The following is a 19,464-nucleotide window of genomic DNA, read 5'->3' on the forward strand; positions in this document are numbered from 1 at the left end:
TATTGATAGATGTATTTACAGTTGAATTACTAGCTATGTTTCCTCAAAAATGTAATAAATGAAAAATGTGGGTTTGTTTTCAATTAGTGAGCTCAAAGTCATTTTTCTTGGTTCCCCCTATGATTTAAAGATTACAATGCTATATACTGAAGAATCTTTCAAATTAGCATACCTTTTTAATTAAACATGTAAAAACCGAAAAATTTGGACATCTTTGGAGTTCAAAAAAATATGTTCTTCCTAATTATTTTTCATATTTGGTATTTTCTGAAATTATTTTTTTTAATCATCAACAATTATGATACTAACATATCTGAAGTGTCACCAAACCCTACATTCCATTTCAGTTTTCCAAGTCCAAAGATAATTTTAAACCAGCTTTGAATATTAATTTTTTAATGAGTCTTCTCTAAAACCCCAGACCTGTCAAAAATTGCCAGAATACCTCTAGCTGACTGCTCTGTAAAGCCAGTGTGTTACTACTACAGAAAGCCTCCTTTTCCCTTATTTCATGTTATGCACCATTAGCAAACCTGTCAGCTGAATTCCAATTCTGTAATCTCTAGTTCTAGTGACAGCTTGCAAAGTAAAAAAGAGCAGAGCCTTGCTCTTCATACAATAGATTTTATCTCTTGTTCAGTGCATACAGTTTAGAAAAAACCTTTTTTCTTTTACTTTTAAACTGGGCAAATTTGATGTAGAAGAAACAATTAACAAGTGTCGAAAACTGATTTTTTTAACTGACTGGGGCTTTTAAAATTCAATTTATACTTTTCTGATCACATACTTCCAAATAAAGGTACAAATAGTGATTTTTTTTAAAAAAAACCCTTCCAACTACAAAAACATCTCAAACAGCAGCAAATATAGATCCTGTGGAATCCAAACAGCTGCAACTAAAATAAGCGATCTTAGTGAAAAAAAAAAAATATCATGTGCATAGGGGTCAATTCCTAAAGTAAGGGGAGGTCTACGTTACTTTCATCTCATGACTTCTTTCTTCCAAAAACCAAGATTTCACCTGATCATTTAGCTAAATATCACAATGATCTTCATTCCACCTCATTGTGGGGTTTTGTTCCATTTAAAATAAAAATAAATACTGGCATAATGCAGAGAGTTTATAATTAACTTACATATTCTACTGGACATGATAGTTTTGCTCTTTGAATATTTTTGACCTTTAATTTACAAATTTGTTATTTATATGTCTTCTAACAACACAAACCATGACAGAAAACAGCATTTTAGTACACAAAAGGTTCAGTTCCCTGGTGCAGCTCAGTGTCTATTCTAATAAGCTTGTGCAGCTGCAGTTCCTCAATGGGTGCAGAAAAGCAGCTGTGCATCCTCTAGCAGATTTCCAATGCCATGAAAGAGTCATAGTGGGTGTAAAGCTCTTGCCTCATTTTCCCATGAAGCCCATAAGCAAAACGCAATCAAGTAGTGATCCTGGGGTAAAGCTAAAGGACCAGCAAAGCTCACACCTGAAAATAAGGGAAACAAAAATACTTTCCACCCCACCTTCATGACCATTCAGCAATTGCTAATTTAGTGTCCCTCTGTATCGGGTCTGGCTGAGCCAGAATTGGTTTTCCCCTGTAGCAGCCCTCATGGTGCTGTGTTTTATGCTGGGAGCTGGCAGGGTGTTGATAGCACACTGGTGTTGTGGCTACTGCTGAGTAGTGCTTACACAGCACCAAGGCTCTTTCTGACATTTCCCCCCCCCCCCACAGTGGGACGGGGTGGGCAAGATCTTGGGAGGGGACACAACCAGGACAGCTGACCCGAACTGACCAAAGGGATATTCCATACCATATGACGTCTGCTCAGTATAAAGCTGGGAGAAAGGAGGAAGGGGGTGGGGTCACCCTTGGTCCTCCGAGGCAACCGCTACGCGTATCAGAGCCCTGCTTCCTGAGAAGGCCCGACATCGCCTGTTAATGGGAAGTAGAGAATAAATCTGTTTTCTTTTTTTTGCTTCCGCGCGCGGACCTTTGCTTCGCTTTGCTTATATTAAAACTGCTGTTGTTTTACCCACAAGGGTTGTTTTGTTTTCCTATCTTATTTTCTTTCCCTTCTTTGCCCTATTGAGAAAAAAAGGGGAAAGGGGGGGAAGTGATAGAGCGACTTGGTGGGTACCTGGCATTTAGCCAAGGTCAAACCACCACAGTCTATTTTGGCGCCCAACGTGGGGCGGGACAACGGCAGTTTTATATTAATTGTGCTATAGCTATAGCAGTTAGTAAGCGACAAGCTCTTGTGCTGGTCACGGGTTTGTTTATTGATCTGCTTATCTTTATTTTGCTAAGCTCGGGAACATGCTGGAAGAAATTGGGAACATCATGAGTGGTTTTATTCTGCAGGCTCCCGAAGTACTTATTAATCCTTATGTTAGCTCTTTGATACTGTTCATTAATGCTATTCGCCTATTGTGGGCTGTGTGGAGCTCGTTAGGTTTTTGGTGTAAGAGAAAGCAAATTTTGGGTGAGAGAATACCAAAATGTGCCCTGAGGCGGCCTGTCCCTGGGTGGCAGGGGGAGTGGAAGGATTTGGGCAGATTCCTAGGACGGTTATCACCTCCTGTAGCCTGGGATCTTACCCCTGAACAGGCAAGCAACCCCGCAAAACTGACACAACACCTGATAGAAGGGTGCCTTGTCTATCCTGATGAAAATCAGCAACTCCTAGCGCTGTACTGGGGCCTGGCCTATGCTTATCGAGCTGCAGTTCAGTGCTCTCAAAGGACTGTGGTGGAAACGGGAACTCAAACAAAAACAGTAACAGCAGAGATTGCCCCAGTAGTAAAAAAGAAACAGTGGACAAGGAGAACAACAGGTCCATACCCTCGATTAATAAGGGAGGAGAAAGAAGAGGAAGAAGCAGGTCCTTCAGCAAAGGGGTCAGAAGAGGGAATAACAGAACTTAAACAGGAGGCAGAAACTACCCGGTCCCTGACATCATCAGAACTGCGAGATCTGCGGAAAGACTATAGCCGCCAGCCGGGTGAGCGGATTGCTGCCTGGCTGCTTCGATGCTGGGATAATGGGGCTGATGCTCAGCAGCTGGAAGGTAAGGAAGCCCAACAGCTGGGTTCCCTTGCTAGAGATCGAGGAATTGAAAGGGGAATTGGAAAAGAAACAGGAATTTGCAGTCTGTGGAGACGGCTCCTTTCAAGTGTTAAAGCAAGATATCCTTTCAAGGAAGATCTTACGGACAACTCCCCAGGGAAGTGGGCTACTGCGGATGAAGGTGTCCAGTACCTGAGAGAACTAGCAGTGCTGGAAGTCATCTATAGTGGTCCAGATAATGATGAAGCCCCTAAAAATCCAGAGGATGTCCTGTGCACACGGGCCATGTGGAGGAAGGTGATTAAAGGTGCACCATCCTCGTATTCTGCGGGCTTGGCTGCGATGTACTATCCAGAAATGGATATGGGAGAAGGACTAAGATGCACGCCAACTGTGGAGGCAGTCTCTTCCTGGCTTCAGAACTTTGAAGAGAGTCTTGGAACCTCCTCATCTCTACGGGCGAGTGCCTTAGATGTCAGGAGCACCCCAAGAAATCGGTTCTCTTCCACCCCAGTCAGAGGGAAAGGGAAACCTAGGCACATGACACGTGGAGAACTTTGGTTCTTCCTGTGTGACCAGGGGGAGGACATGAGGAAGTGGGATGGTCAACCCACCTTCAAATTGGAAGCTCGTGTACGTGAATTGCGAGGAAAGACCCCTGCCAAGAAGACAACATCCAAGAAGGTTGTTAATGTAGCTGGCGTGAAACCGCAAGAAAGTAATCAGCGATCTCCCAGATACAGGAAGACTGAGATCACCTCCCTTGGCCCTGATGAAGGAGTTTCCGGCCTGGCACAGCAAGGGTCAGACAGTGAATACTCTGACCAAGAACAGGAATAGAGGGCCCCTGCCTCCAGCCAGGAGGAGGAAAGGGATGATCGGGTGTATTGGACAGTGTGGATTCGATGGCCTGGCACATCAAATCCACAGAAGTACCAGGCTTTAATCGATACCGGGGCACAGTGTACATTAATGCCATCAAGTTATAGAGGGGCAGAACCTATCTGGATCTCAGGAGTGACAGGCGGATGTCAAGAACTGTCAGTACTGGAGGCCGAGGTTAGCTTGACCGGGGATAAGTGGGAAAAACATCCCATTGTAACTGGCCCAGAAGCCCCTTGTATCTTGGGCATTGACTACCTCAAGAGGGGGTATTTCAAAGACCCAAAAGGATACCGATGGGCTTTTGGTGTGGCCAGTGTGAACACAGAGAAGGTCAAACAGTTGTCTAATCTGCCTGGCCTCTCAGGAGATCCTTTTGTTGTAGGACTGTTGCGAGTTAAAGAACAACAGGTGCCAATTGCCATGAGGACCGTGCACCGACGGCAGTATCGCACGAACCGAGACTCTCTGGCTCCCATCCAAGAACTGATCCGTCAACTGGAGACCCAAGGTGTCATCAGTAAGACACATTCGCCTTTTAATAGCCCAATATGGCCAGTGCGAAAGTCTGACGGAGGGTGGAGGTTGACAGTAGACTATCGTGGCCTGAACGAAGTGACGCCACCACTGAGTGCTGCTGTACCAGATATGTTAGAGCTCCAGTATGAACTAGAGTCAAAGGCAGCCAAGTGGTACGCCACAATCGACATCGCCAATGCATTCTTTTCAATTCCTTTGGCAGAAGAGTGCAGGCCACAGTTTGCTTTCACGTGGAGGGGTGTCCAATATACCTGGAATCGACTACCCCAGGGGTGGAAGCACAGCCCCACTATTTGTCATGGACTAATTCAAACTGCACTGGAAAAGGGTGATGCCCCTGAACATCTACAGTACATCGATGACATCATTGTGTGGGGCAACAAGGCAGAAGAAGTGTTCAAGAAAGGACAAAAAGTAATTGAGATTCTTCTGAGAGCTGGGTTTGCCATAAAGAAAAGCAAGGTCAAGGGACCAGCACAGGAGATTCAGTTCTTGGGAATAAAATGGCAAGATGGACGCCGCCATGTGCCTATGGAGGTTGTCAACAAGATAGCAGCTATGTCTCCACCGACCAACAAGAAGGAAACACAAGCTTTCTTAGGACTTGTGGGATTTTGGAGGATGCACATTCCAGGTTACAGTCAGCTGGTGAGCCCTCTCTATCAAGTAACCCGAAAGAAGAACAATTTTGAGTGGGGTCTTGAGCAACAACAAGCCTTTGAGCACATCAAACAGGAGATAGCTCGGGCGGTAGCTCTTGGGCCTGTTCGGACAGGACCAGATGTGCAAAATGTACTTTACACATCAACTGGGGAGCATGGCCTCACATGGAGCCTCTGGCAGAAGGTAGCAGGTGAAACTCGGGGTCGACCATTAGGATTTTGGAGCCGGGGATATCGAGGATCAGAAGCCCACTACACTCCAACTGAAAAGGAGATTCTGGCAGCATATGAGGGGATTCGAGCCACTTCCGAAGTTGTTGGTACAGAAGCACAGCTCCTCTTGGCACCGCGATTGCCTGTACTACATTGGATGTTCAAAGGAAACATCCCTTCTACACACCATGCAACCAGTGCTACCTGGAGTAAATGGGTAGCGTTAATCACGCAACGAGCTCGACTGGGAAAACCCAACCGTCCAGGAATCCTGGAAGAGATCATGGACTGGCCAGAAGGTAGAGATTTTGGAGCACTGCCTGAGGAGGTGGCTCGTGCCCAAGAAGCACCACCATATAACGAATTACCAGAAGATGAAAGGCAGTATGCTCTGTTTACTGATGGATCCTGTCGTGTGGTAGGAAACCATCGAAAGTGGAAAGCTGCTGTGTGGAGCCCCACAAGACAAGTCGTTGAGGCCACTGAAGGAGAGGGCGAGTCAAGTCAGTTTGCAGAAGTAAAAGCGATCCAACTAGCCCTAAAGATTGCTGAACGAGAAAAGTGGCCAGTACTGTATCTCTACACTGACTCCTGGATGGTGGCTAATGCCCTGTGGGGGTGGCTACAGGAGTGGAAGAAGACCAATTGGCAGCGCAGAGGTAAACCCATCTGGGCTGCTGCACTGTGGCAGGACATCGCTGCCCGAGTGGAAAACGTGGCTCTAAAGGTACGTCATGTAGATGCCCATGTGCCCAAAAGCCGTGCCACCGAAGAACATCAAAACAATGAGCAAGTAGACAAGGCTGCTAAAATTGAAGTAGCTCAGCTGGACCTGGACTGGGAGCGCAAGGGTGAGCTATTTGTAGCTCGATGGGCCCATGAAACATCCGGGCATCTCGGGAGAGATGCAACGTACAGATGGGCTCGTGATCGAGGGGTGGACCTGACCATGGAGGCCATCTCACAGGTCACTCATGAATGCGAAACATGTGCTGCAATCAAGCGAGCCACACGAGTAAAGTCTCCCTGGAACAGAGGGCGATGGCTGAGTTTTCGATATGGTGAGGCCTGGCAAATTGACTATATTGGACCATTGCCACGAACACGCCAAGGCAAGCGCTACATACTCACTATGGTGGAAGCAACTACTGGTTGGCTTGAGACGTACCCTGTAAATCATGCCACTGCTCGAAATACCATCTTAGGTCTTGAAAGGCAAATTTTATGGTGACATGGTACTCCTGAAAGAATCGAATCAGACAATGGAACCCATTTTCGAAATAATCTCATAAACTCCTGGGCAAAGAAACATGGCATTGAGTGGGTGTATCACATCCCTTATTACCCACAAGCGTCTGGAAAGATTGAAAGATACAATGGACTGTTGAAGACTATGTTGAGAGCATTGGACAATGGGGGATGGAAACACTGGGATATAAATTTAGCAGAAGCCACTTGGCTAATTAATACCAGAGGATCTGTTAACCGTCCTGGTCCTGCCCAAACAAAACCCCTTCATACTGTGGGAGGAGATAAGGTCCCTGTAGTACACACAGGGAAATGGCTGGGGAAGGCAGTATGGATTGCTCCTCCCTTGGGAAAAGGCAAGCCCACTCGTGGGATTGTTTTTGCTCAGGGACCTGGATGTACTTGGTGGGTAATGCGGGAGAATGGGGCTACTCAGTGTGTGCCTCAAGGAGATTTAACCTTGGGGGGGAAATAATCTGTGAGCTGAGTTGTATGTTGCAGGAAGTGATGGAGGAAGTAGGAACGACGAAGAGTGAACCAGATACATGCGATGATGACCCAAACCTAGCCGGTGCTGGAGTCCAACAGTCAAACATACTGCTCCTGTCCTGAACATCCACCTTGACAGATGGCAGCCAAGTCACTGAACATCTAGAGGAGTGAAGAAAGCTTACGGAATGAATAAATGAGTGTTATGTGGGACCTGGGCATGACGTAAATGGTATGGAATAAGGGGTGGAGATTGTATCGGGTCTGGCTGAGCCAGAATTGGTTTTCCCCTGTAGCAGCCCTCATGGTGCTGTGTTTTATGCTGGGAGCTGGCAGGGTGTTGATAGCACACTGGTGTTGTGGCTACTGCTGAGTAGTGCTTACACAGCACCAAGGCTCTTTCTGACATTTCCCCCCCCCCCCACAGTGGGACGGGGTGGGCAAGATCTTGGGAGGGGACACAACCAGGACAGCTGACCCGAACTGACCAAAGGGATATTCCATACCATATGACGTCTGCTCAGTATAAAGCTGGGAGAAAGGAGGAAGGGGGTGGGGTCACCCTTGGTCCTCCGAGGCAACCGCTACGCGTATCAGAGCCCTGCTTCCTGAGAAGGCCCGACATCGCCTGTTAATGGGAAGTAGAGAATAAATCTGTTTTCTTTTTTTTGCTTCCGCGCGCGGACCTTTGCTTCGCTTTGCTTATATTAAAACTGCTGTTGTTTTACCCACAAGGGTTGTTTTGTTTTCCTATCTTATTTTCTTTCCCTTCTTTGCCCTATTGAGAAAAAAAGGGGAAAGGGGGGGAAGTGATAGAGCGACTTGGTGGGTACCTGGCATTTAGCCAAGGTCAAACCACCACACCCTCCTACTATTTTAACAACCTGGGTAAAGGCTCATTTTATCAGAGAAGATCGTGCTAAGAACTGAAACCAACCTCTGCCTCTATTCATCTCCTTCCCTCTCCCAGCCATAATTTTATTCCTTTTCTCACATCACTCTTCCCTCTCATTTTTAAATACTGACTTTACTGTAATACCCTTACAAGTTCCATAATATTTTCAGTGATTATATTATAGGCAGGTACTTATAATCTCACATAAGAAAGAATTGTGTAGTAATTCTTCTGTTCTGCTTAAAATTTATATGTAATGTTACATCCTGGAGAGAGTTCTTTTTTTCAGCTTTCCCTGCAATACATTCCCATTGAATTAGAAGCACATATGAAAAGAAATAAAAGAAAAGGTGATTTTAAATAACTTTTGGCTTGGTTTTCCTGCATTTAGTATCTACATAGATTGATTAATGTGTCAAAAAGCCTCTTGGGAAAAAAAAAAAAAAAAAAAAAAAAAAAAAGCCGTTTTAAAGTTGGGCTATGTAATTCCACATGTCTGTAACATATTGCCATCTATTGGCAAAAGGGAGAAAACACCAATTTTCTGAGCTGAACGTTAGCATTGGAAAGAGAAATCCCTCTCCTTCAGGCATTTATACATAACTAATTTTATGTGTGTATAGAGCTGCTATATAATATAATAAAGTTTTTCATATTGTTTGTGCAAGATCCATGTCATAAGAAATTAGTCCAGTTCTTCATAGGTGAAAAACGTAATGTTCAATATAATGCATAGAAGAGTTGACCTTAAAACAAATGTTTCCTCAGCTGGAAGAGCAGATATATACCATGTTTATGCCCCATACTCATATCTACTGGCGGCTGAAAGAGTGTGTTGCAGATGGGATGTTCCCGTGCCACAGATGTAAAAACATTAATAACAGCTAACTGACAACACAGAACCCCGAAACAGATGAACATAGCTGTCACATAGGATTATCTCTGCTGTACCAAACTTGTAATTAAAATCTTTCCTAGTTGCTACTTGCCCCTTCCTCCTAATGGAGGTACAAGTGTTCAAATGCTGCTTTGCCAGCGGAGGGTCAGCTGGTGAAAACCCAGAGGAAATGCACAGAACCAGCATGAGGACTCCCTGCATCAGGGAAATACCATAGCATCTGGCTCCCTTGCCAGGACATAAATACATTAAGGATGAATTTTCAGTCATGTAGGCAGCTAAATATACAGAGAGCATGTAGTAGGCATGTTTGAGAATACTTATGCCCCTCAGTGACTTAAAGAAAATTAAAACCAAAAAACCCTGTTCCTTCAGGTATTTTGGAGACACAAAAGTGATTACTTTCACAGGGTCGAAAGCTTCTGTGCTGTTTTTCTACCAGTTTCTCCCTTGAAAGTTAACATAATTATTTGATTTACATGCCAAGTAATTTCAAGAGACCTGTTGTGATTTAACTGCATGGACTGTAAAATGTCACACAAACTAATAATATACTGAAATATTAACTGAATGTTACAAAAATCAATGAGTCAAAGGTAGAGGAAGAGAAAGAATAAATGAAAATTGAACAATGGGTGTACCACATAGATCTGGAGGATGATGGATAGGCTGAGGGTTAGGATTAAAAAATGAAAGTTCTAGAATATGTTGAAAATGAAAGAAAAACAAATGGCAGAAAATTATTGAACCTAAACCTGCAAAGACATGCAGAAGGGCAACAAATTACATTACTCAATACTTAATTCACTGGGCCTTTTTTTAACTTGGGGCAGGCCAGTTTCTGATCTGATCTACATACCTGAATGGGGATATTAGAAGATTTAAGATATTTCTCACTCCCACTTTGGTGCTTGCTAGTGCCACGGAGAGGACAGCGGGGGAAGGACGTTTTCCTTCCTCCATGTGGAAGGGAAGAAACAGGGAAAGGTCACAGACCAACTTCTACCACTTATAACCTCAGCAGACAGCTGCGTCAGGGATGTGTGTGGAGCTTTCTGAAGGACTCTTCCTCCTCAGATGAGAGAATCTAGGACACAGATTGACTTCAGTGCAATTCAGCTGCTTGCTCAATGCCTCCTGAAGCACTTTTCTGTGCTCGGCAAAGCCACTTTTCAGTCTGTTCTTATTCCAGGAAAAAGATCAGTTTCTGACAGGTAACTTAGAATAGAAAAAGTCTATTATTAATTAAACCAAATCCCTGTTATGAACTAGTTATATACTTATATATATATATATATATATATAATATCGATATGACTCTGTCCCCACCCCAGAATGATCAGCCCTGGGAAGAGTAAAGTGTAATGGAAACTTGTTTTCTTGCTCCGGAGAATGTGCAGAGGTCACAAAAACATCCTGTGCTCCTGGCTGAAGAAAAGCCAAGACTTCTGACTTCTTTTAATGAGATTAAGAGAGAAAAATATTTTTGAAACTCATCTGGGATGTTCTGACTTTTTCTGAATCGGAGAACAGCTAACAAACCAAGCTCTCCCACCTCCCAAGTCTGCAATCTGCCCACAAACAGACCTCCCTGTGTGCATGTCTCTTAGGGAAACTCTCCCCATGAAAGGTTTACTGCAGCTAATATAATCCCAAAGGAAGCTTTATTCCATAAAGACATTCACTGCTGTCAGCTGGGAATAAAGTTGTAGGCTGTGAGGCTAAAGATAGTGACATATTCTTAGGTCTGTCCCCTGCTCAAACTGTGACCTCCCATTAAGTCACTTAAAGGACATGTCTCAAAAGTACATGAATAATTCAGGAGGCTAATTCTCTTCAAGCTTTCTTTCAATCAAGTACATTTAAAATTGCACTTCCTTTCTTACATTGCTGCTCTGTTTTCCCCTCAGCAGTGAATTGCCATCTCTGTGTGTACTTTAAAGAGAGTTATGAGTATGACAAATAATGTTAATGAGCTATTATCAAAAGCTGGTCACCTCCCTGCAACTTCTTCAGCCATCTGCCAGAGTCTGCCAAAACTACTCTTAATATATGCACACTCTGAATACATTGAGAAGGAAGTACATAACTCACCCAAACCTTTTCTTTTTGAGGGCAGCTGTTCCCCTTAATCCATCACTGTAGCCCAATGAGGGTAATGCAGTATTCTACTGCAAACCGTTATGAACATACTTTTCTTTTTTATAATGCCTTTCATCCAAGAGAGATGGACCCCAAGGTGCTTTAGAGATTGCGTTGTATGGTGTGATAATAACAGTATATGGATCACTGCACTCTCACTGAAATATAGACCCCTCTGGGTTGGAAAGCAGCACACATCTACCATTACCAGAAACACTTTGCAATATATTAAGACAGAAATGAAGGCTACTTCATCCTCTTGTACCCATAGGTGAATGCAGGTAGGCCAGACTGTATTTTCTTGTGCTATAATTTAACCAGGAATCTAGAATAAATAGTGTCAGAAATACAGCCTGAATTTTAATCACTTCCAAGAACATATTGGTTCCTTACATTAGTGCTAAAAGAGAGTTAAAACTATGCAAATCCAAGGCCAGCTCTGCAGTAATCCTGACCTCAACAGAGTTCAGAATAACCTGGGGATCCTCTGCACCCTGTCAGGTCAACCTCCTCCTCTTCGAAATATCAATGTATTCCTGCCCTGATCATGGCGGGAGCTGATGAAAGGGAGAGCGTCATGTCACAGCATTCAGCTCTTTTCCCTGAAGAGGGCCTATTTCCTTCCTCCTTGTGGTGCTGGAGACTAATGTTGTCCCATTATTTCATGTGTTCACCTGCACTCTTTGTTTGTATTGCTAGGTTATTATTCTACATTTTGGATTTGTAAACCTCAGGCAGGTATCATATTTATGTATACAGTGCACACTAACACTGATCTGATTAGGGTTCGTATCTCCTATACCCTATATAAAGTATAGAATCCAAAATCAGGAGAAAGATAAAGGATAAAAATAGATTCAATATATGTATTTTCTTAATTTTTCAGTTTTATTGAATTTTTAAAACAAACACTGCAGTTTAAAAAAGCCATTTTACAGTTATTGTATCATTATCTCATGACACTTTAATGCTGGAAACAGGATTCTGTTCTGTTCTAGAATTTAACATTAATTTACAGGTAAAGAGAATGCTGTTGCTGACCTCAGTCATCGGTTAGTAAGTGCACATGTTCAAAATGTCCCTGTGCTGCTTCCTAAAGAGCTCACCTTTACTTCATCAGACATGCAGAAAGATCAGACAAGACTCTCCTCACTGTACTTCTGTCCCAGCTGAGAAACAGTAACTTCTACAAGCCTCACAGGAATGGAGAAACCACTACTTTGATTTATTGCAGATGCCAATCTCTTACACTGGCCAGATCCAGACTTTTCTAAAATTTATGAAAGGTCTCTGTACTGGACAGCAAGAGGCTAGTTCTGATCTGTGAGTTTTAAAAGGAAAAACCTCATAAGATGTCCCTAGAAAGACTGTCCTGACATATGCAGCACCTTTTAATGGGTTCTGGACTTTCTGACTGACCTGATCCACCGCTACCCATGTCTGATGAAGTTCAGTGAGCCTAGTTCAGATACCCCAGGAATATCCTTAAACCAGAATAAGTGTGGAAGGGATCCAAACCAAAAAAGCTTTAGAATTCCTACATCTACTGAAATACCTGAGTAAAAAGAGTAGGAGTCTTTGCTGATCTAAGCAGCTGGTTAATGTTTACATTTATAATTGTAGTGAAGAATTTATTTTTTTTTTCAGAATTCTTCATAGGTTTCTTTACTCTGACCTCTTGTTTTTATGACAATAACATAAAACATACTGTAAAGATTTTGAAATCCTTCTGAATTTTTTTTAAATATCTGCTAATTCTGCTTTAACTCCAAGCAAAGATAATTTTTCATAATTTCAGAACACAAAACACTGAATTCTACTTTGCTCGTTATCTTCTTCTCACTGAATACTGCATCAGTATATTATTCTGACGTATATTGTGAAAATATTCACAGAAGTCATAAACTTTGTGTGCAGATAAACACTCCTACAGTAACAGCTCTCTTTTAGTTATTTTTCTAGTGTATTCTAGCATTCCAAATTAAGTTTAGGAAAAAGAAAAGTTGATATACGGAGCACAGAGTAAATTTATTAACATCTAGTTGCAAAATCTATAAAAAAATTATTCTCCACAAATTAACTCACCTGAGTAATTTGAAATAAGATAGTTTGAGATCAACATTAAATGGCATAAATAACAGTTCCATCATCATAAAAACAAGTAGAACAAGTCCAGTAGGGAGTTAAAAAAACCCAAGGACTTAAAAAAAACTCCATTTACAGAGACATAGATCTCTCCAAGACTTGAAACACTGGTAAGTAGCTGAAGATCAACAGTTCACACCTCTCTGGAGCCTGGACTTTATTTAATAACCTTCTAGACAGAACAATGCAAATAAAAGGGAATTAAACATCTTGATAAAGTACTAAACTACAAACTGAAGGACAAAGCCTGGGCCTTTCAGGCAGTAGTTCTGTAGTTTCCTTGAACTAACAGATTCTTATTATTATTACTAGTTATACTACTGGGGATGACAATGACTATACTTCTCTTGTTGAGTAATAAGTGACCCAAATTATTCTGTCCTGGCAGAAGCAAGTAACAGGCCATGCTTTTGAAAGCCTCTTGGGCCTTGACCTTGCAAACATTTGCATTTTTGTTTAACTTTAAGCACCCCAGTAATCCTGCTGAGCTCAATGACTAAACAAATGAGAATGATCAACAGCTGGAGGCTACCGCAATGCTGATCAGAGGCAGCAAAGCTCTGCGTGTGTTCCCCTTTGTTGAGAAGTGAGATATCCTCCTCACCCATGAGTTTTTAATCGGAGCAGCTGCTGTAATGAGAAAGGATTCCTGCACTGGGGAATTGAAGCAGACAGGGAGGAAAGGAAGTGAAGAATGAAACACATTCAGAGAAATTCCTTCTGGGGCAACGCTGAAGAATTCATGTGCTTTATTTTACTATCTCCCCTCTTGTTTTCTCTAATTTATTATAAAGGTCATAAACTTCAGCTTGCTCTGTGGGGGCTCATATACCTGTGGTGATGAGGACAGTGCAATAAACATGTTTACAGTGTGATATCTGAAGGAAATCTTGAATTTTTCTGTTCTGTTATATTCCCTTTGATTTCTACCCAAATTCCTTTGTCCCTGAGTTCTTAGATAACTAGACAGTACTGTAAAAATTCATACACTATGAACAAAATAAATTATATTACCAAGTCTGGACTTATCTTTTCTTACTAATTTGCAAATTACAACAGAAAACCAATTAGGCAGTTTGGCAAACCTTGTCCAAATGAATTTTATATAGAAAAACTCCACCAAACAGGCCACCTGTGAGCCTGTAGCAGAGATGACAGGGACAGCACACAAAGAATTTCCACTGGTGTGCTGCATGCCTGGGTGTTGGAAGCAACACCGTGTCTTCCAAATTTGATTTTATGTGGGAGCTACAGCTACAGATAGCAGCGGGACACTGCTCCAGAGGTGACAAGAACCTTTCTCCTACACAGGGGTATCAGTGGTGTCCTGGTTCCCACTGGCAGCCAGGAGACCCTGCTTTGCATAAGACAACTACCTGATCAGCTGCATCTCCATTCTCTGAAAGGTGGCATCTCCAAACTATGACCAAGTTGCTACTGGAACCATTACCTTTAAGCTTTTCTTTCCCTAAGTCCATGACAAATCACTCTTCAGGGTTGCCAGCCCTGCCATAGAAGGTAGAACACATATCTTGAAATATGCCCTGTCACTGTACGTATTTTTATTCTAGGAAATGCATTCGTATCTAACATTTAAGACATTGTAACATCAGAGTATAAATACCTCAAAGGTGATACATCAAAGAGTGGTTACTTTATGCAAGAGCTGAAAGCCCATACAGAGAGAATACAACGGAAACATGGATCCTGGACAAGAAGATGTAATGTGACTACTTCTGTGTGGTGAAATAGCCTTTTCACCCAAGGAAGTTATAACAGTGCTGCACAGAAAGAAACGTGGACTTACAGAGAAGCAGCTCTTCAAACTCTGTGTAGGCCAAATTCTGCCATGCAGACTACAAAACACCATACATCACAACCAGCAGTATTCAATATGGTCTACAGCCATTCGGACACTGACAATTGTGAAGGTCAAAAGTGGAACAAGACTGACATTCAAAAGGAGTCCTTGTGGCTTTTCTCAGCAAATACATAATGGGAAGAGAGGGGGTGGAGAGGAAAGGGAAGAAAGTTATTTTAGCCATCCCTGCTACAGTTAATCTGGGGACCTGAATAACAAACAACAAATATATTTACAGCGTGGGACTCATCTAACTTTGGAACTGTTTAATTTATCTATTTTATATTGAGATGAATCATTCTCAGGAAGTGTTTCTGAAGGGACTGTAGCCCAGCTAGCCCCAAGTTAGATAACTAATGTATAGATGCCTATGCTGAAACAGAAGAATTTCCTACCCTTTATCTCTACTGTCTCCTACAGTTACTTTAAATGTAGCTTCAGCTCCTCAGAGCTGATAAAAATTCATGTGTTAGCCAGGCACCCTGGAAGCCACCATTCTATACATGTATGTAAAATGTAGACGATGGGAGAGTTAAATCCATCAGAGAACTGAGTGTTCAGATAAAACATTTGCTTATTTGTGGTGAAAGAACCACACCTTCCTTGGCTGGATACTTCCCACCCTTTTATAGTATCCCTGCATTTACTTAAATAGCATCATGCACATACAGCAATTCAAGACTCCTAGAAAAAAGAATAAATTATTACCTTTGTGCTGTGCTGTATTATATCCCTGAAATGCCAGTAGAAGAAGCCAATTTAGTGTATACTTTCTATAAATTATGTATTATAATTTTTTAAGTCTCACGCAGAATTCTAATGTCTATTGAGGATAATTGCCAACAGTGTTAGGCAGAGCCTGAGGGTACAGACTGGGAAGGTGGACAACAGGGGCTCACTTCAATGCAGAGCATCTGAAAAGTACAGTGCTTATGCTTTTAGCTCTGTCCAGGGCTAACCCAAAACTCAGAATTGAAGCACTCATACACAAATACATTCAACTAAGACACTGCACTGCTGCTTGTTTAGTTTAACTAGTATTTCAAAACTATATCCGATGGAAAAACATTTACTCAGTAGTTAGATTCATAAATAAAGCATGGATTAATAATGAGTAAAAATCATGTTTCAGAAGAATCCACTTAAAACTTTATTATAGATTTATGGCTCTACATATTTTGGAAAGGGTCAAATACAGTCACATATGCAAGTGAACTGACTGGAGTCCCAGTTTCCTTCCCACTTATATAATCCTTTATAATATATAAAACTCCTCTCCAGTATGTACAGCCAGTTCCTTTGCTTAACTCTGTATGAATGAAGGGGTCATGCAACACGAGTCTTAGAGGCAGTCAGAAACAATCCACATGAGCTGGAAATGCACACAAACCCTTTTTAGCATCAGGCTGGGAACCTCAGTCCTACCCCAGATCAGCAAAACCTGCAGATTAGTCATGCTGCTTTAATGCAAATAATTGCAGTCCTTGCTTACATTTTCCATGGCAATGCCCATCTTTTGTGAGATAATGTCTTTAAACACTACCCAGCACAAGCTTCTCTGAGCTTTAGCTGACTCCCTCAATTCCAGCAGTGTTAATCCATGATTAACTCCTAGATCTGTTCACAGGTCTGTTCTTTAAACCTCAGCAAATGTAATTCCTCTTGACTGCTCTTTAGTAACTTGTTCCGCTGCTCCTCTTCCTTCACAGTTTTCAGCATTGCTCTGCTCTCATTCCTTGGTGGCCCATGAATACACCAGTAAATTAGTACCCAACACAAAAGAAGGAACATCGTCCCTGTGCTGCTGTCAGTCACAAAGTGGCCCAAGATTTTTGAGACCCCCAGTTTATCATCCACCAGAAAGATGATACGAAATGAGAGTGTATAGTGCCGTACCTTATCAGGCTAATAGAGAGATTATAAAATTTTAGAACAAAAAATATATGTTTTTATCATGTATTGATTGGTCCTATCACAATGAGTTTTTAATCCACTAACAGAGCTTCTGCACCACTATAGTAGCAACTAATAGCAGTAACTGTCAAGAAAATTCAGTGGCAAAGACCTATTTCTGGAATGAATAGATTTGAGATAAAATGTACACATACAAAGTATCTAGAATTTTAATATGTATCAGAGCGCTGGGGGGAACAAAGGAACAGAAGATGAGGCTGAATAGAAACCAGATCTACTTGACCCTGGTTCTTAGTGAGGTTTGAAAATATTCACAAATGTAACAAGTTTGTAAAGTCAGAAAAAGATCTTATTGTGAGTTTTCACTTTCAAAATAATAAATTATTTTATGAAAAAGACAATTTTCTTCTAAATGGACTCTCAAAAAAGTAAGATATAAGATACACCTGGGGAAAAAACCCTACATTTAACAAGGCCATATAGAGAAAAAAAAAAAAATCTGCAAATAACTGCACCAGTTTTCACATGATGTAGGCACGTAGGAACTGAGTAATCTTACACTGTTAGGGACAGGCTGAACAAACACAGATATAGTTCAACATTTGTTCTAGAATTCTCTGATATAGTATAAAAAACTTTGAAACGTTCATTGACTCCCTCATTGCATAAATGTCAGCTACTTTTTGCTTTTAAACTTTCCCCAATGTAAAGTTATTTATGCCTGAAGACCACATTTGAATAGGAGAGATCTTTTCACATAGACAGTTAGGAGAAAAAAAAAAAAAAAAAAAACAAAAAACAAAAAACGCCTCGGTTGTTATCACAATGAGCAGCAGGGAAAAACAGAGCAGTATGAAAAACAGGGAGACATAAAGATCAGGGAAACAATAGAAATAGAGAGTGAAGTAAGGGGAAAGAGAATAAATAAGTCCCCAGAGGAAGAGAGTTCATACAAATCAATATGAAAAGTTCCATCCCAGGTCTCATTACAGAGGATGGTTGACTGAGGAATTGAATTAAGGTTTGCAAAGGTGACTAGGGATACAAAAAAGAATTGCTCTGCAGTGTCAGGAGCCTTCGCTTTCCACTTTTCTGATGAACATCATCTTCAGCAATCTTAGATTTTGCTGTAGTAAATTCAGTGTCTGCCCAGAATAAAGCAACTGGGAGTAACAAAAGAAATTCAGGTGTAGTTTTCATTTTAAGTGCTGATATCTTGTTGAAACAAAATACAAAGAGAGAGGAATACTAAACCTCACTTTCTTCTGTCGAAATATTTCTTCTTCATATTATTGTATCTATAATCTCTCTGTATGAAATACAATAAAGCTGCATCCTGTTTAACAAGGAGAAAGCAAGGGTAGAAAAATTTATAAAAAAGCATGTGTCATGTGTCATTGGAAAAAGGGTTGAAAATAAAAAGAGAGAAGGTTATGATTAATATGGGAGAAAATTAAAAATGTGAGAGTTCAATGAAAAAAAATCAAAAGATAAGTGGGATCATATGTTGAATGAGGGTACTAAACAATCCTTTTTGTCTTAAAAATAGATCTCCAGTTCCATCACTTGTTAGTCTTGGCATAACTGCAGAATTTTGTTCCCATTGCATATTTAGACCTGACAACATTTACATTACTTTTTCTTCTTGGAAAAGTCAAGCTAATTATTGACGTAATGACCCTCTTTACCTGAGCATGGGTTGCTCTGGGAATCAAGAGTTGGCAGAACAGTGTGCACATCATTCCAACAACCTCTGTCCTTTCTTTTTCTAACTCAGAAGGCCACCAAAAGTCAAATGTGATCCTGAAGTGTAGACAAATGTTAAGTCCTTGGAAACATGATTAAAATCCTTCATCAGGGTTAATTCCTCCATGATTAAATAGTTTAACCAACATATTCCTCCAGATATTACTGTGCTGTAGATTTCGTTGCATGTTCTCCTTTGTTTTGGGTTTGCCTGGCAAGGTTTTGGTAGCAGGTGTGGCTAAAGGGGTGGCTTCTGTGAGAAGCTGCCAGAAGCTTCCCTCATGTCCAACAGAGCCGATGCCAGCCGGCTCCAAGATGGACCCACAGCTGGCCAAGGCCAAGCCCATCAGTGACGGTGGTAGCATCTCTGTGAGAAAATAGTTAAGGGGAAAAAAAGAAATGCTGTGCAACAGCAGCCAGGAGAGAGGAGTGAGAATATATGAGAAACAACTGCAGACACCAAGGTCAGTGAAGAAGGAGGGGGAGGAGGTGCTCCAGGCACCGGAGCAGAGATTCCCCTGCAGCCCGTGGTGCAGCCCATGGTGAGGCAGCTGTGCCCTGCACCCACGGAGGTTAACAGTGGAGCAGATCTCCACCTGCAGCCCAGGGAGAACCCCACGCTGGAGCAGATGGATGCCCAGAGGAGGCTGTGACCCCGTGAGAAGCCCATGCTGGAGCAGGCTCCTGGCAGGACCTGTGCAGAGAGGAGCCCCCACTGAAGCAGTCTGTTCCTGAAGGACTGCAGCCCAGGGAAAGGA

General features: G+C 41.9%; 1 long non-coding RNA gene across 1 annotated transcript; it reads left to right on the forward strand.

Annotated features, from left to right (window-relative positions):
- The first annotated feature begins 1,604 nt into the window (after positions 1-1,604).
- LOC141940532 (uncharacterized) lies at positions 1,605-7,839 on the forward strand. Its single transcript, XR_012628004.1, has 2 exons — positions 1,605-1,950; positions 7,122-7,839. It is a non-coding gene; the product is annotated as an uncharacterized LOC141940532 (long non-coding RNA).
- The last annotated feature ends 11,625 nt before the right edge of the window (positions 7,840-19,464 follow it).

The sequence above is a fragment of the Strix uralensis genome, chromosome 3 (genome assembly GCF_047716275.1).
Source record: "Strix uralensis isolate ZFMK-TIS-50842 chromosome 3, bStrUra1, whole genome shotgun sequence".
Lineage (NCBI taxonomy): Eukaryota > Metazoa > Chordata > Aves > Strigiformes > Strigidae > Strix > Strix uralensis.